This window comes from Hipposideros armiger, unplaced genomic scaffold (assembly GCF_001890085.2).
Source record: "Hipposideros armiger isolate ML-2016 unplaced genomic scaffold, ASM189008v1 scaffold_14, whole genome shotgun sequence".
NCBI classification, from domain to species: Eukaryota; Metazoa; Chordata; class Mammalia; order Chiroptera; family Hipposideridae; genus Hipposideros; species Hipposideros armiger.
The window spans coordinates 1,011,179-1,022,121 of NW_017731364.1; the positions used below are offsets into that span (position 1 = coordinate 1,011,179).

At 38.8% G+C, this 10,943-nt stretch overlaps 1 pseudogene; it reads left to right on the top strand.

The window, feature by feature from the left end:
- Positions 1–4,246: 4,246 nt before the first annotated feature.
- LOC109396154 (developmental pluripotency-associated protein 2 pseudogene) lies at positions 4,247–5,198 on the top strand (annotated as a pseudogene).
- The last annotated feature ends 5,745 nt before the right edge of the window (positions 5,199–10,943 follow it).

The following is a 10,943-nucleotide window of genomic DNA, read 5'->3' on the forward strand; positions in this document are numbered from 1 at the left end:
GCAAAGACTGAGCAATTCTGCCAGATGTAAAACTCTGGATTTCAAAATCCCAGTATTAGTAGCCCATCAGAGGTTGTCTGATCACCCTGTCCCTTCTATGCTCTTCTTATAGAATAAGGGGACCATAATCAGGTATGGCACACTCAGAGTCCCTTACTCACATAGGAAAGCTAAGGAAAGAACAAAGAGGGGAAAAAGTAACATTTTTTATCCAAAGCTTTGATACTGTCAGATGGCAAAAAGAAGCATATCTTTTTGCCTCCAAAGACATTATATTTTGCCTTTCCTCTAGAAGATTCCAGATCTAGAATCCTATAAGAATCTTTTTATATTAAAAGTCATTTTAACTTGTTGAATGCAGCTGAGAGATGCAGTTCAAGTTTCCCACCTACTTTCCACACTATCAGTCCCACAGAGAAAATTCATCTGCCCGCATCATGCATCATAAGAACAGAGTAGACCTTGACTTGTATGATGCTTACTCTGTGTGACTCTGTACCAGGTACTTCCATAACTGCTTTACACATATTTGCTCATTTAATCTGCAAACAAACCTATAAGGGAGGTGCTATTATTATGCCCATCTTACATAGCTAAATATAAACTAATGTTTTTTTTAACATTGTAAAGTTTTTTGTTAAGTTTCACTTTGGGTTTCATAACCTATAAGATGTGTCAACTATGATAAAATAATCTGAATCTTTCACAACATTTCAAGAAGCTATTCTTTGTGAAAACAAGGTGTATTGGTGTTGTGGGACCCTTGGGTAAGTAGTAGATAGACAGGATGTATGTCTCAGTTGAGGGGCATCTCTAAATTTAGGTGTGCTGGTCAATGTTTAACAACTAGCTGTAGATTTCAATAAAAGGAGCAATGGAGGAGAAAAGAAACCACAAAGAAAACTCTGACTTGTAGCTTTTGCCAATTTCCATGTTTAAATATTCTTACCATTGCTGATTACGAGGTTCACGAAGTTCCTGAAAATTTAACAATGAGCTTTCAACCAGCCGATGGGAGCTGGCTCTAGCACATCACTACAAAGCCCCATGAAGACAGGCTCCATGACTGTCTCATTCAAACTAGCACCTACCACAGTACCTAACAGTTAGTAGGCACTCAAGACATATTTGTTGAATGAATGAATGAGTGGATTAATGAGATGCAATTAAGTAAATTAGATACTCTCCTCCATTGATTGTAACATAACTGGGATCTTCCTGCTTAGACATCACAGTCTCTATTCATCATGATGGTTGTGATTTGTGCTGCAATTTGTGGGGAAAAGGGAGTATCATCTCAACATTGTACTTTGTTCATCATAATGGAAGTGTTAAGAGATATAAGGCTCCTGAGTATGTGTTTTCAAAAGCAGTGAAAAAAGAGACATTAAATTTTTGTCCAATTTAATCAAAGAGGATATACTTATAATTTTAAAATATTATTTAATCTCCTATGATAAAAAATAGCTTTATTATACAAATCTGAAACACTAGCTTCTAACCTCTTGAAATAGTAATTGAGACAATTATTTTGATAACCAAATATTCTTAGGAGCTCCACTGTTTCATTAGGAAAAAACCGACAGGGAACTAGTTCTCCACTACCACCAAGTAATTTCTTTATGTTCCTGGAAATGATTTTCTTACAGTACACACTGGACAGAATGTCAGAAAGGAACTAGACATTCATTCATTCATTCATAAATAAATGAACTTATTTCAATTTGTCTAATACTGATTGTGTGCACAAACTTCAGAACCTGTAAGACATGGATGCAGACTTTGTCTAATGCCATTAAATTTCCAAATAGCAAATGAGGAAGAGTAGTAGGACCCTAACATAGCCAAAATTGAGAGTCAGAACAATCTAAAGTATTTAAGCTGATAGGTTAGTGGCTCCCCACCTAGGGTTGCCAGATAAACTCAGGATTCCCAGTTAAATTTGAACAACAGTTAAATGTCAGATAAACATTTAATCATTAGTTAGTGTAAGTAAGCTACTAATATTACAGAGACATACTTGTAATAAAAAAAATGATTCATTGTTTACTTGAAATTCAAATTTAATGGGGCATTTCTATTTTTATTTGCTATACCTAGCAATCTTACCCCAAGAACATATTTGCTTGAAATGGCTTATAAGAAAGCCAAAATTTCAAATAGATTCAATATTTAAAAGTAAAATAAATACAGAAAAATTTGAAAGAATTCTTTTATAACCTGTAGTGTTGAAAACCTCTCTAACTAACACAAAATCCAGAAGCTATGGAAGAAAAGATTGATAAGATCCACACTGTAAGAATCAAAACAATTTTTCTGGGGAAAAAAATCAGGTAAAAGCCAAATGACAATGAGGCAAAAATACCCACAACTTAAAACATAAAGCGCTAATCTCCCACATATATAAAGAGTACCTACAAACCTATAAGAGTACAAGAAAGATTATTTATCCAGTTAAACAGTTCACAAAGATATGAACAGACCATTCACAGAAGAGGAAATACAGTTCTTAAATAAGGGAAGAAAATAGATGTCTAACTTCTCTCATAGTAATAAAAATGCAAATTAAAGCTAGATGAAGTTGAAGGTATTTTCCTCCACCTAACAGAAATTAACAAACCAAAAGTTTGATAATAAACTACATTGATCAGACTGCATACAAATAGCACTTTACTGTATTGCTGGTGAGAATACAAATTGGTAGAGTTCTTATGGAGGGCTAGCTGACAGCGTCTATCAAAGCTTCAAATACATATCCTATTAACCCAGCAATTCCACTTCTAGGAATTTTTGCTACAGATAAATAAATGCTAAATGAATTAAGTACAGAGATGTTATCTGCAGCACAGCTGTACTGGGAAAAACCTGGAAACAACCTAAATGTTCTTCAACAAAGAATAAATTAAATAAATTACGGTACATACACACGTGGAATACTATGCAACTATAAAAAAAGAATTAAGAAACTATTAATGCACTGATACAGAAAAATCTCTATACTTATTAAAAGTAAGATTATGTACAGTATCTTACTACTTTGAAAAAACTGAAACTACACACACACACACACACACACACACACACGAGGTCTGACAAGTTCGCGAACTTGTTGCAACAATGTTGGTAACCTTTTTTGATATCAGAGGGATTATTCATTATTCATTTATACCAACTTGACAAACCGTTAACCAAGTTTACTATTTTTAAGTGCTGAAAAGGCTGCAGGAAAAAGTTAGATGAAAACGACTTGAGCTTTTCGCCAATCATTCATGGCTCTTGCATCACAACAATGCACCAGCTCACATAGCACTGTCTGTGAGGGAGTTTTTAGCCAGTAAACAAATAACTGTATTAGAAAACCCTCCTTACTCACCTGATCGGGCCCCCCAATGACCTCTTTCTTTACCTGAAGATAAAGGAAATACTGAAGGAAGACATTTTGATGACATTCAGGACATCAAGGGTAATATGACAACAGCTCTGATGGCCATTCCAGAAAAAGAGTTCCAAAATTGCTTTGAAGGGTGGATTAGGCGCTGGTGTCAGTACATAGCTTCCCAAGGGGAGTACTTCGAAGGTGACCGTAGTGATTATTCAGCAATGAGGTATGTAGCACTTTTTCTAGGATGAGTTCATGAATTTGTCAGACTTTGTTTGACTTAGTATGTTGGAACCCAGGACCCACCCTAAGGAAATGCCTCTGAGACCTGAAGCATGAGTGTAACTTACCAAGTAGGGAAAAAAAGAAGGAATGCCATGTGCAAAGACATGGAGATATGACAAAGCATGGCTTGGAGAACTGGGAGAAATCCAGTGTGGCTCAAGTGTGAAAGACAAAGTATAGGTTTTATTCCCTTTCTACACTCTGGGTTTCTCTCTGTTTCCCTGTGAACCATTTTTCTCTCCCCAAGTAGTCTTAGGAAATAAATGGAGAAGTGGGAGGTGAGAAGGAATTAGAAAAAGGCCAAAGTTAATTGGAAATGGAAGTGAGGAGGAAGAGGAGAAGTCAAGAGGAAATGACTGAGGAGAGGAGAATGGAGAGAAAGAAGGAAGGCGGGGGGGGGGGGCAGGGAAAGAGATGATGTAACTGCAGATATTCCTAAACCATAGGGCACTGGTAAAGATTAAAATGTTCAGGGTGGGGGGAGACAGTGGGGGGAGAGATTAAAAAGCTCTGGAAGTTAAAAGAAGTAAACAGTGGGTATCCTTAACAGTGCTAGCTTTGCCTTCTTTAGTGTGCCTGGAAATGGTAAGCTCAAATTCTGATAGCAGTGGAAAGGATTTCTTTGAGGATGAATTAGATGAAGAAAGTGTGATTCTCACATTGGTTCCAGTTAATGAAGAACCTAATGAAGAACATCAAATGAAACCAAGTGTTTCTTCAACCTCAGAAGCCAACCTGAAGACACCTAGGACAAATGACACACTTTATCTTCCTCAAACAAATGAATAATTCAAAGCTTGCCCAAAACCAATCTTCCCCTTGCCAACCATTTTGCCTCCAATTGATAAAGTGCATTGAGACACTTTGCAGAACTGGTGCCAACAATTTGAGTACTGATGGCAAAAAACAGGTTTATCTGAGGCTCGAGGAACATGCTTACTCTGCAGAAAAACAAGTGCATGAGAAGTATGGAGACAGTGCAAAGACTATTCCTGAAACCACAGGAGGCCACATCCACTTTCAAGGAAATACAAGATGGTGACCAAGAGAGCAAGGAGTCAGAAAAGTTGTAAGATGAGTGAAAGAGAGGAAGGGACAAATACAGTTGAAGTGGTAACTTCAGCTCAGGAAGCCATGTTGACAGCATGGGCAAGAATTGCCACAAGAGCTATTCCACCTCGGGCTGTGGATTCATGTTTTAGTTCTACTTCTGCTGAGAACTTTCTGCAACAAACCTTTGTTGTCAGCTTGTATGTGGTCCATGGCAGACCCCTCTTGGCAGACACAAAAGGTTGGGTTCACCTGCAGTTCCATGTAGGTCAGGCCTGGGGTGCCTGACACCCCCAAGATGATGTCTCTCTTCCTATTACCAGTCTGCACTTTCCCATACCCAGACCTAGAAGATAATATGTTATGCCCCGAATGTGTTAAGAGGAGTAAGAGGATGAAAAAAAGAATTAATTACAATGTGAAAGGAGAAGCAACCTGGTTTGAACACACCCACATCATTTCTTGTAGATGGGCCATATCTTAATAAAAAATTGTGGAGAGGGCCGGCCGAGTGGCGCGATGGTTAAGAACTCGCTTGGGATGCCGAAGGGCCCCGGTTCGGATCCCACATATGAGGGCCAGTGACACTGCCCTCTACAGATAAGATGCTGAACAACAGCTGCTCAACCTGGGGCTGGGCTGCCGTGAGTTGCCGGCGACGGAGTAGGCTGCAGCCCCTGCTGCAGTGGGTTGCCATGGGCTACCGTGTGTAGCCAGCAGCCAGCGTGAGCGGCCAGCAGCCGCAGTGAGCGGCCGTCCAGAAGCCGGCGACTGATCTGCCTCGCCCGGGAAGAGCGCAATGATGGTGCCAACTTGGGCCAGTGAAGCAACGTCCTCCACAACTAGACTGAAGAACAAAACGACAGCAACTTGTCTGTTCCCCTTCCCCCAATTCCCCAGCACTGTTCCCATCCCCCCAATTCCCCAATAAAAATCTTTAAAAAAAAAATTGTGGAGAGCTCACAGCTAAAATACATAAATAAATAAATAAATAAATAAATAAATAAATAAATAAATAAATAAATAAAATAATTGCTGAGAACAGCAAAACCCAAAAGCATTTTTGAGAGCATCCTTAAGAAAGGACCAGAAGAAAACAGCCATTGAGCATCTATAGTGCATACTGGGTATTTTCACACATGGTATCTCACTTAATCCTCACAAAAGCCCTGCTAAATGGATACTATTGTGCTATTTACAGAAAAGTGAAGGCTTTGGAAGACTAAATGAGTGGTCCAATTGTACATCCTGGATTTCCCTGATTCCTTTAACTTGATGAATAATATTCTATTGCATGGCTATACCATAGTTTACCAATTTCCTTGTTAATGGACTTACAATGACTTCAGTTTTTATAATCACAAATAAGTGGCGTTAAGCATCTTTGCAATTATATGTATTTCTGCAGATTAGCTTTCTGAAATTGAAGTTAGGGGATCAAAGTGTTTACACTTTTTTTTTCTTATTAGATACTGCCAAGTTGCCTCCAAAAAACTAAACATTTTACTTCTTTTGCCAAAACTTCTGATACCTAAAATTTTGGCAAAACCACCACCATATATGTAGAGTCTCATGTTGTTACAAAAATCATTTATCTCACAAATAATTTTCTAAAGCGCCTTCCTTTTTTCAAGAATGAGTTGGGTTTTATTATAAGTAAATGAAAAGCTGAGAAACTTTGAAACTGGCCACCTGACAAAGATTCCATTCAGAATCTCTGTATAGGCAGCAGAAATAGAAAGATGGGCTGGGGGCCCATGCAGGCTCCCAAAGCCAGGCAAAGCCTGTGGGTAGCAAGATCAGAAAGACAATTCTAGTGGCAGCCATCAGGCAGGGCCAGCAGTTTGAACTGGGAGCTTGACCCATGGAGTAAACAGCAGGTGAGGTTAGTAAAGCCCCACACCAGCTTACTGTCATTCCCTCAACTATTTTATTAAGCAACTATTGTAGTACTATCTGCCTGGCACTGCACTAGGCTTAAAAACTATGAAAATAAATAGAATACTTCTCCCTAGAGTTGTTCATCATCTAGCGAGAAGCACTCTGTCCGGTCTTCCGGAACTCCTAAGTGTTCCCTGGTCCCATTTTTGCTCTGAGCCCCCTACCTTTACTCCCCACCCCTAGCTCCCTTTCTTCTCGCTGCATTGCACATTTTACAGTCCTGGTGCCACAATGGGGCGATGGCCAGGATGGGAGGGAAGATGTGGTGAAACGTAGGATGCATTTTAGCCCATCCAAAGCTTCTGGCCAGGGTGATGGAAAGTCATCCGCCTTTGCCGCTTCCCCAGCCATGAGTCAGTCTCACTCTATATTTTTGGTTCGTTTAACATGTTGAACATTTAAATGCTTCCTGCTGTCCTGCGTGGTTTAGGACAGCCAATTTGGGACTGCCAGTCACACTCCAATTTAGAGAATTTAGAAGAACAAGTTCTGTGTTTGTATCCATGGAGACAGGGCTGGGGGTGGCTCACCTACTGCATGTAACAGGTAACTTAAAGTGGTCTCTGGGGAAGACCTCACAAGGTGACACTTCAAGCTTGTCAGAACACCTCTCTGCACCATTACATCACCAATTTACAAAAGAGGGGGAAAATCATATTTTCTTAGATAATTACACTGAACTGGCAGAATGACTAATCCATCCGTTCAAAGCCATCGCTTGTATTCTGAGAGTAACCTCAGTCTCTGCTCAAGATCAGAGTTCAAGGCAGGTTAGGATCTCAGCTCAGGCTTAAAGTGCTTGGTGTACTTGTCCCAAAGTCCACCCCTGAGGTGCTTCAGAAATAGTCAAGAGCTCTCAGTTAGAAAGTCTAGATTCTTTTCTTTGCTCTGACACTAGATGTGTGATTTTAGAGACTCAGCATTTTCACATCTAAAATGGTAAGACAATCAACACCCTCCTGGGCCTCAAAGAGCAGCCATAACCAAAGAAGACAAGGCATGAGAAAGTGCTTGGAGCTGCAAAGTGCAATAGCTATATAAGAGATGACTGGCGACGATGACGAGAACCATGATGATGATGATGATGATGATGATGATAAAGGAAGAGGTGGAACATGGCTAAAGTCCACCAACTGGATAAGGTTGGTCAGCAAATAATTCAGTTTTGTCAGTGTAAGTACATTAACTCTCAACTTTAAAGCTTATTTCATTTATTGTTCTAAGTGCCAACTTTAGCCTTAGAAGCCAAAGAGTAACCCAAACACAGTGTATCACTTTCTTGGGTTCAGTGAGCAACATTTTAGGAGCTAGCAGTTACAAACAAAGTCACTCCACCCAGGATAAATTCCCCTGGATATACAAAAGTAAAATTATGAAAGCTTCAAGTGGGAGAATCCTGAGGCCACACAGGTTGCTTAATCTTTGTGCTAAATAACTACAATCCCAGAGAGCAAAAAGAAAACAATCGCATACTCTGGCTAGTGACCCAGCTGACCGGGTGTGTATGAGTTCACGTGAACGCCCACGTTATTGGGAAGTGGGATGAGGTGACCTGGAGAGACACTAAAAAATGATCTTCCTTCGTGGAGCTCTCACTGTAGACCACGGAGGCTGTTCCTCTTTTTGTTAATTGAAAAAGCTAAACTCCTCCTGGATCAATCCTATGATCTCTCTACAGTGTGCCCTAGAAAACTACAAATGAAGTCCTGAGGCCTCCTTAAGCTAAGATTTTTAGAATTGGCTTGCTTTCCAAAAGCAATGGGGGGAATAAAAGGGAGTGAGGAAAACAGGGTTGTGAGTGGATGGGAACACAGATATAATTCTCTTGTATACAATTATTGCATAATGGAGCTTTTTGCAAAACCAGAGATTATGTAAGACATAAAAAGCAATGATTCCAAATCAAAGCACTTTATTTGTCAGAGTAACGAAAATCGTTGTTTAACACACACACACACACACACACACACACACTGTTTTCTAAAGCATGATATTTTCTGCCTGAGCTTTTTCTTCTCCCTTGGCAGCCCGGTTGTGTACACTATCTCTACAGGAATGCAGAAAAACCACCTGAGGGAGAAAATTACTAATCACTAAAAATTACTAATCACTCTCTCACACTAAACAAATCCCACCGGGAGGTTTTTAGTTACACGTTGGGATATGGGTTCTTTTTTTTTTTTTTTCCCCTCTCAGGTTAATGACACAAAGGCATACAAAATAAAAAAAGGAAGCATGTCACATCTTAATATGCATTAGCAGGGATATTTTTACATGATAGCATCTAGGTCTCAGTCCAAAATAAAGGCAAAGTAGACTGAAAGTCTCTCATGCCCACCACTGGGTCTCTTGGAAAGAAAAGAGGTTAGAGGGAGAATTGTACTTCCCACAGCACTGAATGCAGGGCCTATCATCCCCCGGCGGTGGCCCCTATCACTTACTCTAACATTCAACAACCTCATTTTCACATGATATTCAATTCACAAGCTCATCAGGTGCCTGTCATATATTATTTCATTAAATAGATTGGCGTGTTATTTATGGCTGTCCCCACCAATTTATATCATATCTTTATACTGTTTATCTCATACTTGTTTATCTTTTACTGTTTCTTTAGTCCATTGTAAATAGCCTAGGCCCGTGTACCCACTTAGCTGATCAGAAGTTGAATGTATCCAATTCGATGGTCATATTACAAATGAGAGAAATTAGTAGAAGCAGTAGAATTCAGAGCTTCTTTCATTCGAGTGCCCCTTGGGTTCTTTCCTTCATTATTATGGTTTTGGCTGATTATAAAACATAACACCATTCACAATAAAAAGAAATGTTTAAGTGGGTCAAAGATGTGTAAAGTACAAAGTGAAAGTCACTCCACAATAACCTGCTCATCCAAAGACTATTAATATACAAATACATTCTTTATGTATATAAATATAATTATAGGTATAAATATATTCATCCAAGTGGAATAATATTAAACATATAGTTCCATAATTCACTTTTTACTTAGCAATATATTTTAGATATCTTTCCACATCAATAAATACAGACTTACATCCTCCTTTTTGAACAGCCACTGAGTATTTATTCTATTTGAGGGTATATCAGAATTTATTTAAATAATTTCCTATTAGTGGGCTTGTATCTTGTTCCCCATTTTTCACTCTTATTAATGAGGTTGAGATGAATAAGCTTGCAAATATATCTTTGAATCCCTTTCTGATTTTCTCCTGGGAATAAATTTCTAGAAAAGGGATCATTTCATCAAAAGTCACAACCATTTTAAATACTAAACTATATTTACAATATACGCTGCAGAAAAGTTGAACCAACATACCCATATTCTCACAAACCCTACATATGATGAATATTTTTTATCTTTGCCAATCTGATAATGATCAAATATAATATCATTATTCTTTCATGTGCATTTCTTTGTTAGTGAAACAATACTTTCAGATGACTATTTCATTCTATTGTAATGAAATCTAATTTTTTTTAAGGTTAAAATTCTTCACATGCTATTTTACAGACTGAAACCACCCCTTGCTTTTATGGGCTACTATCCATTTATCACAATATTAAAGAATCATTCCCATTTTATAGATGAAGAAGCTGAGGCCAATAACAGTTAAGTAGGTGGCTAAAAGAGTAAAGAGTTGACAAGCTCCTAATGCTAACACTACTTCTGGGAGAAAAAAATGGATGGAAGTTACTCTGCTCTAGACAGGAAGTGGAAAGCAGAAATAGTAAATGACTCACATTTATCCCCAGTTCTAATCTGAACCATATACAGTCCTAATGCATATACAACAAAAATCTACCTAACTGGCAAGGCATTTGAGTTTATGTTCCAAACTCCAAAATCTAGACCCCCATGTTTTGCCTGTTGCACCAGCACCTAAAATGCCAGTAGTAACTGTGTTCTATGTTCAGCTCTTCTTTAGTATGCAGTTTAAAAATTGGGGCAGATTGCATGTGGTGCTGAGAAAAAACAGGAGCGATTCAACCCCACTGAAAAATGAGCTACATCTAGAGGCAATCCACCTCTGACCTGTGGCTCTAACAGTGCACAGGGTTAACCAGATGGAGTCTTTAATTTTCTATGATGAAGGAAGAGAAACCGCCTGAGAAAGAAAATGCAGAAGAGGGTGTCCCTCAGAGAGAAAAGGAGAAGCGGGGTACGTGGGTGTGTGTGCTCATGCACACGTGTTAAAATTCTACTTCCTTGTGACATTTGCCTTTTTAATTACATTTTGGCACTCAGAGTAATGAAGCAACATCTGCT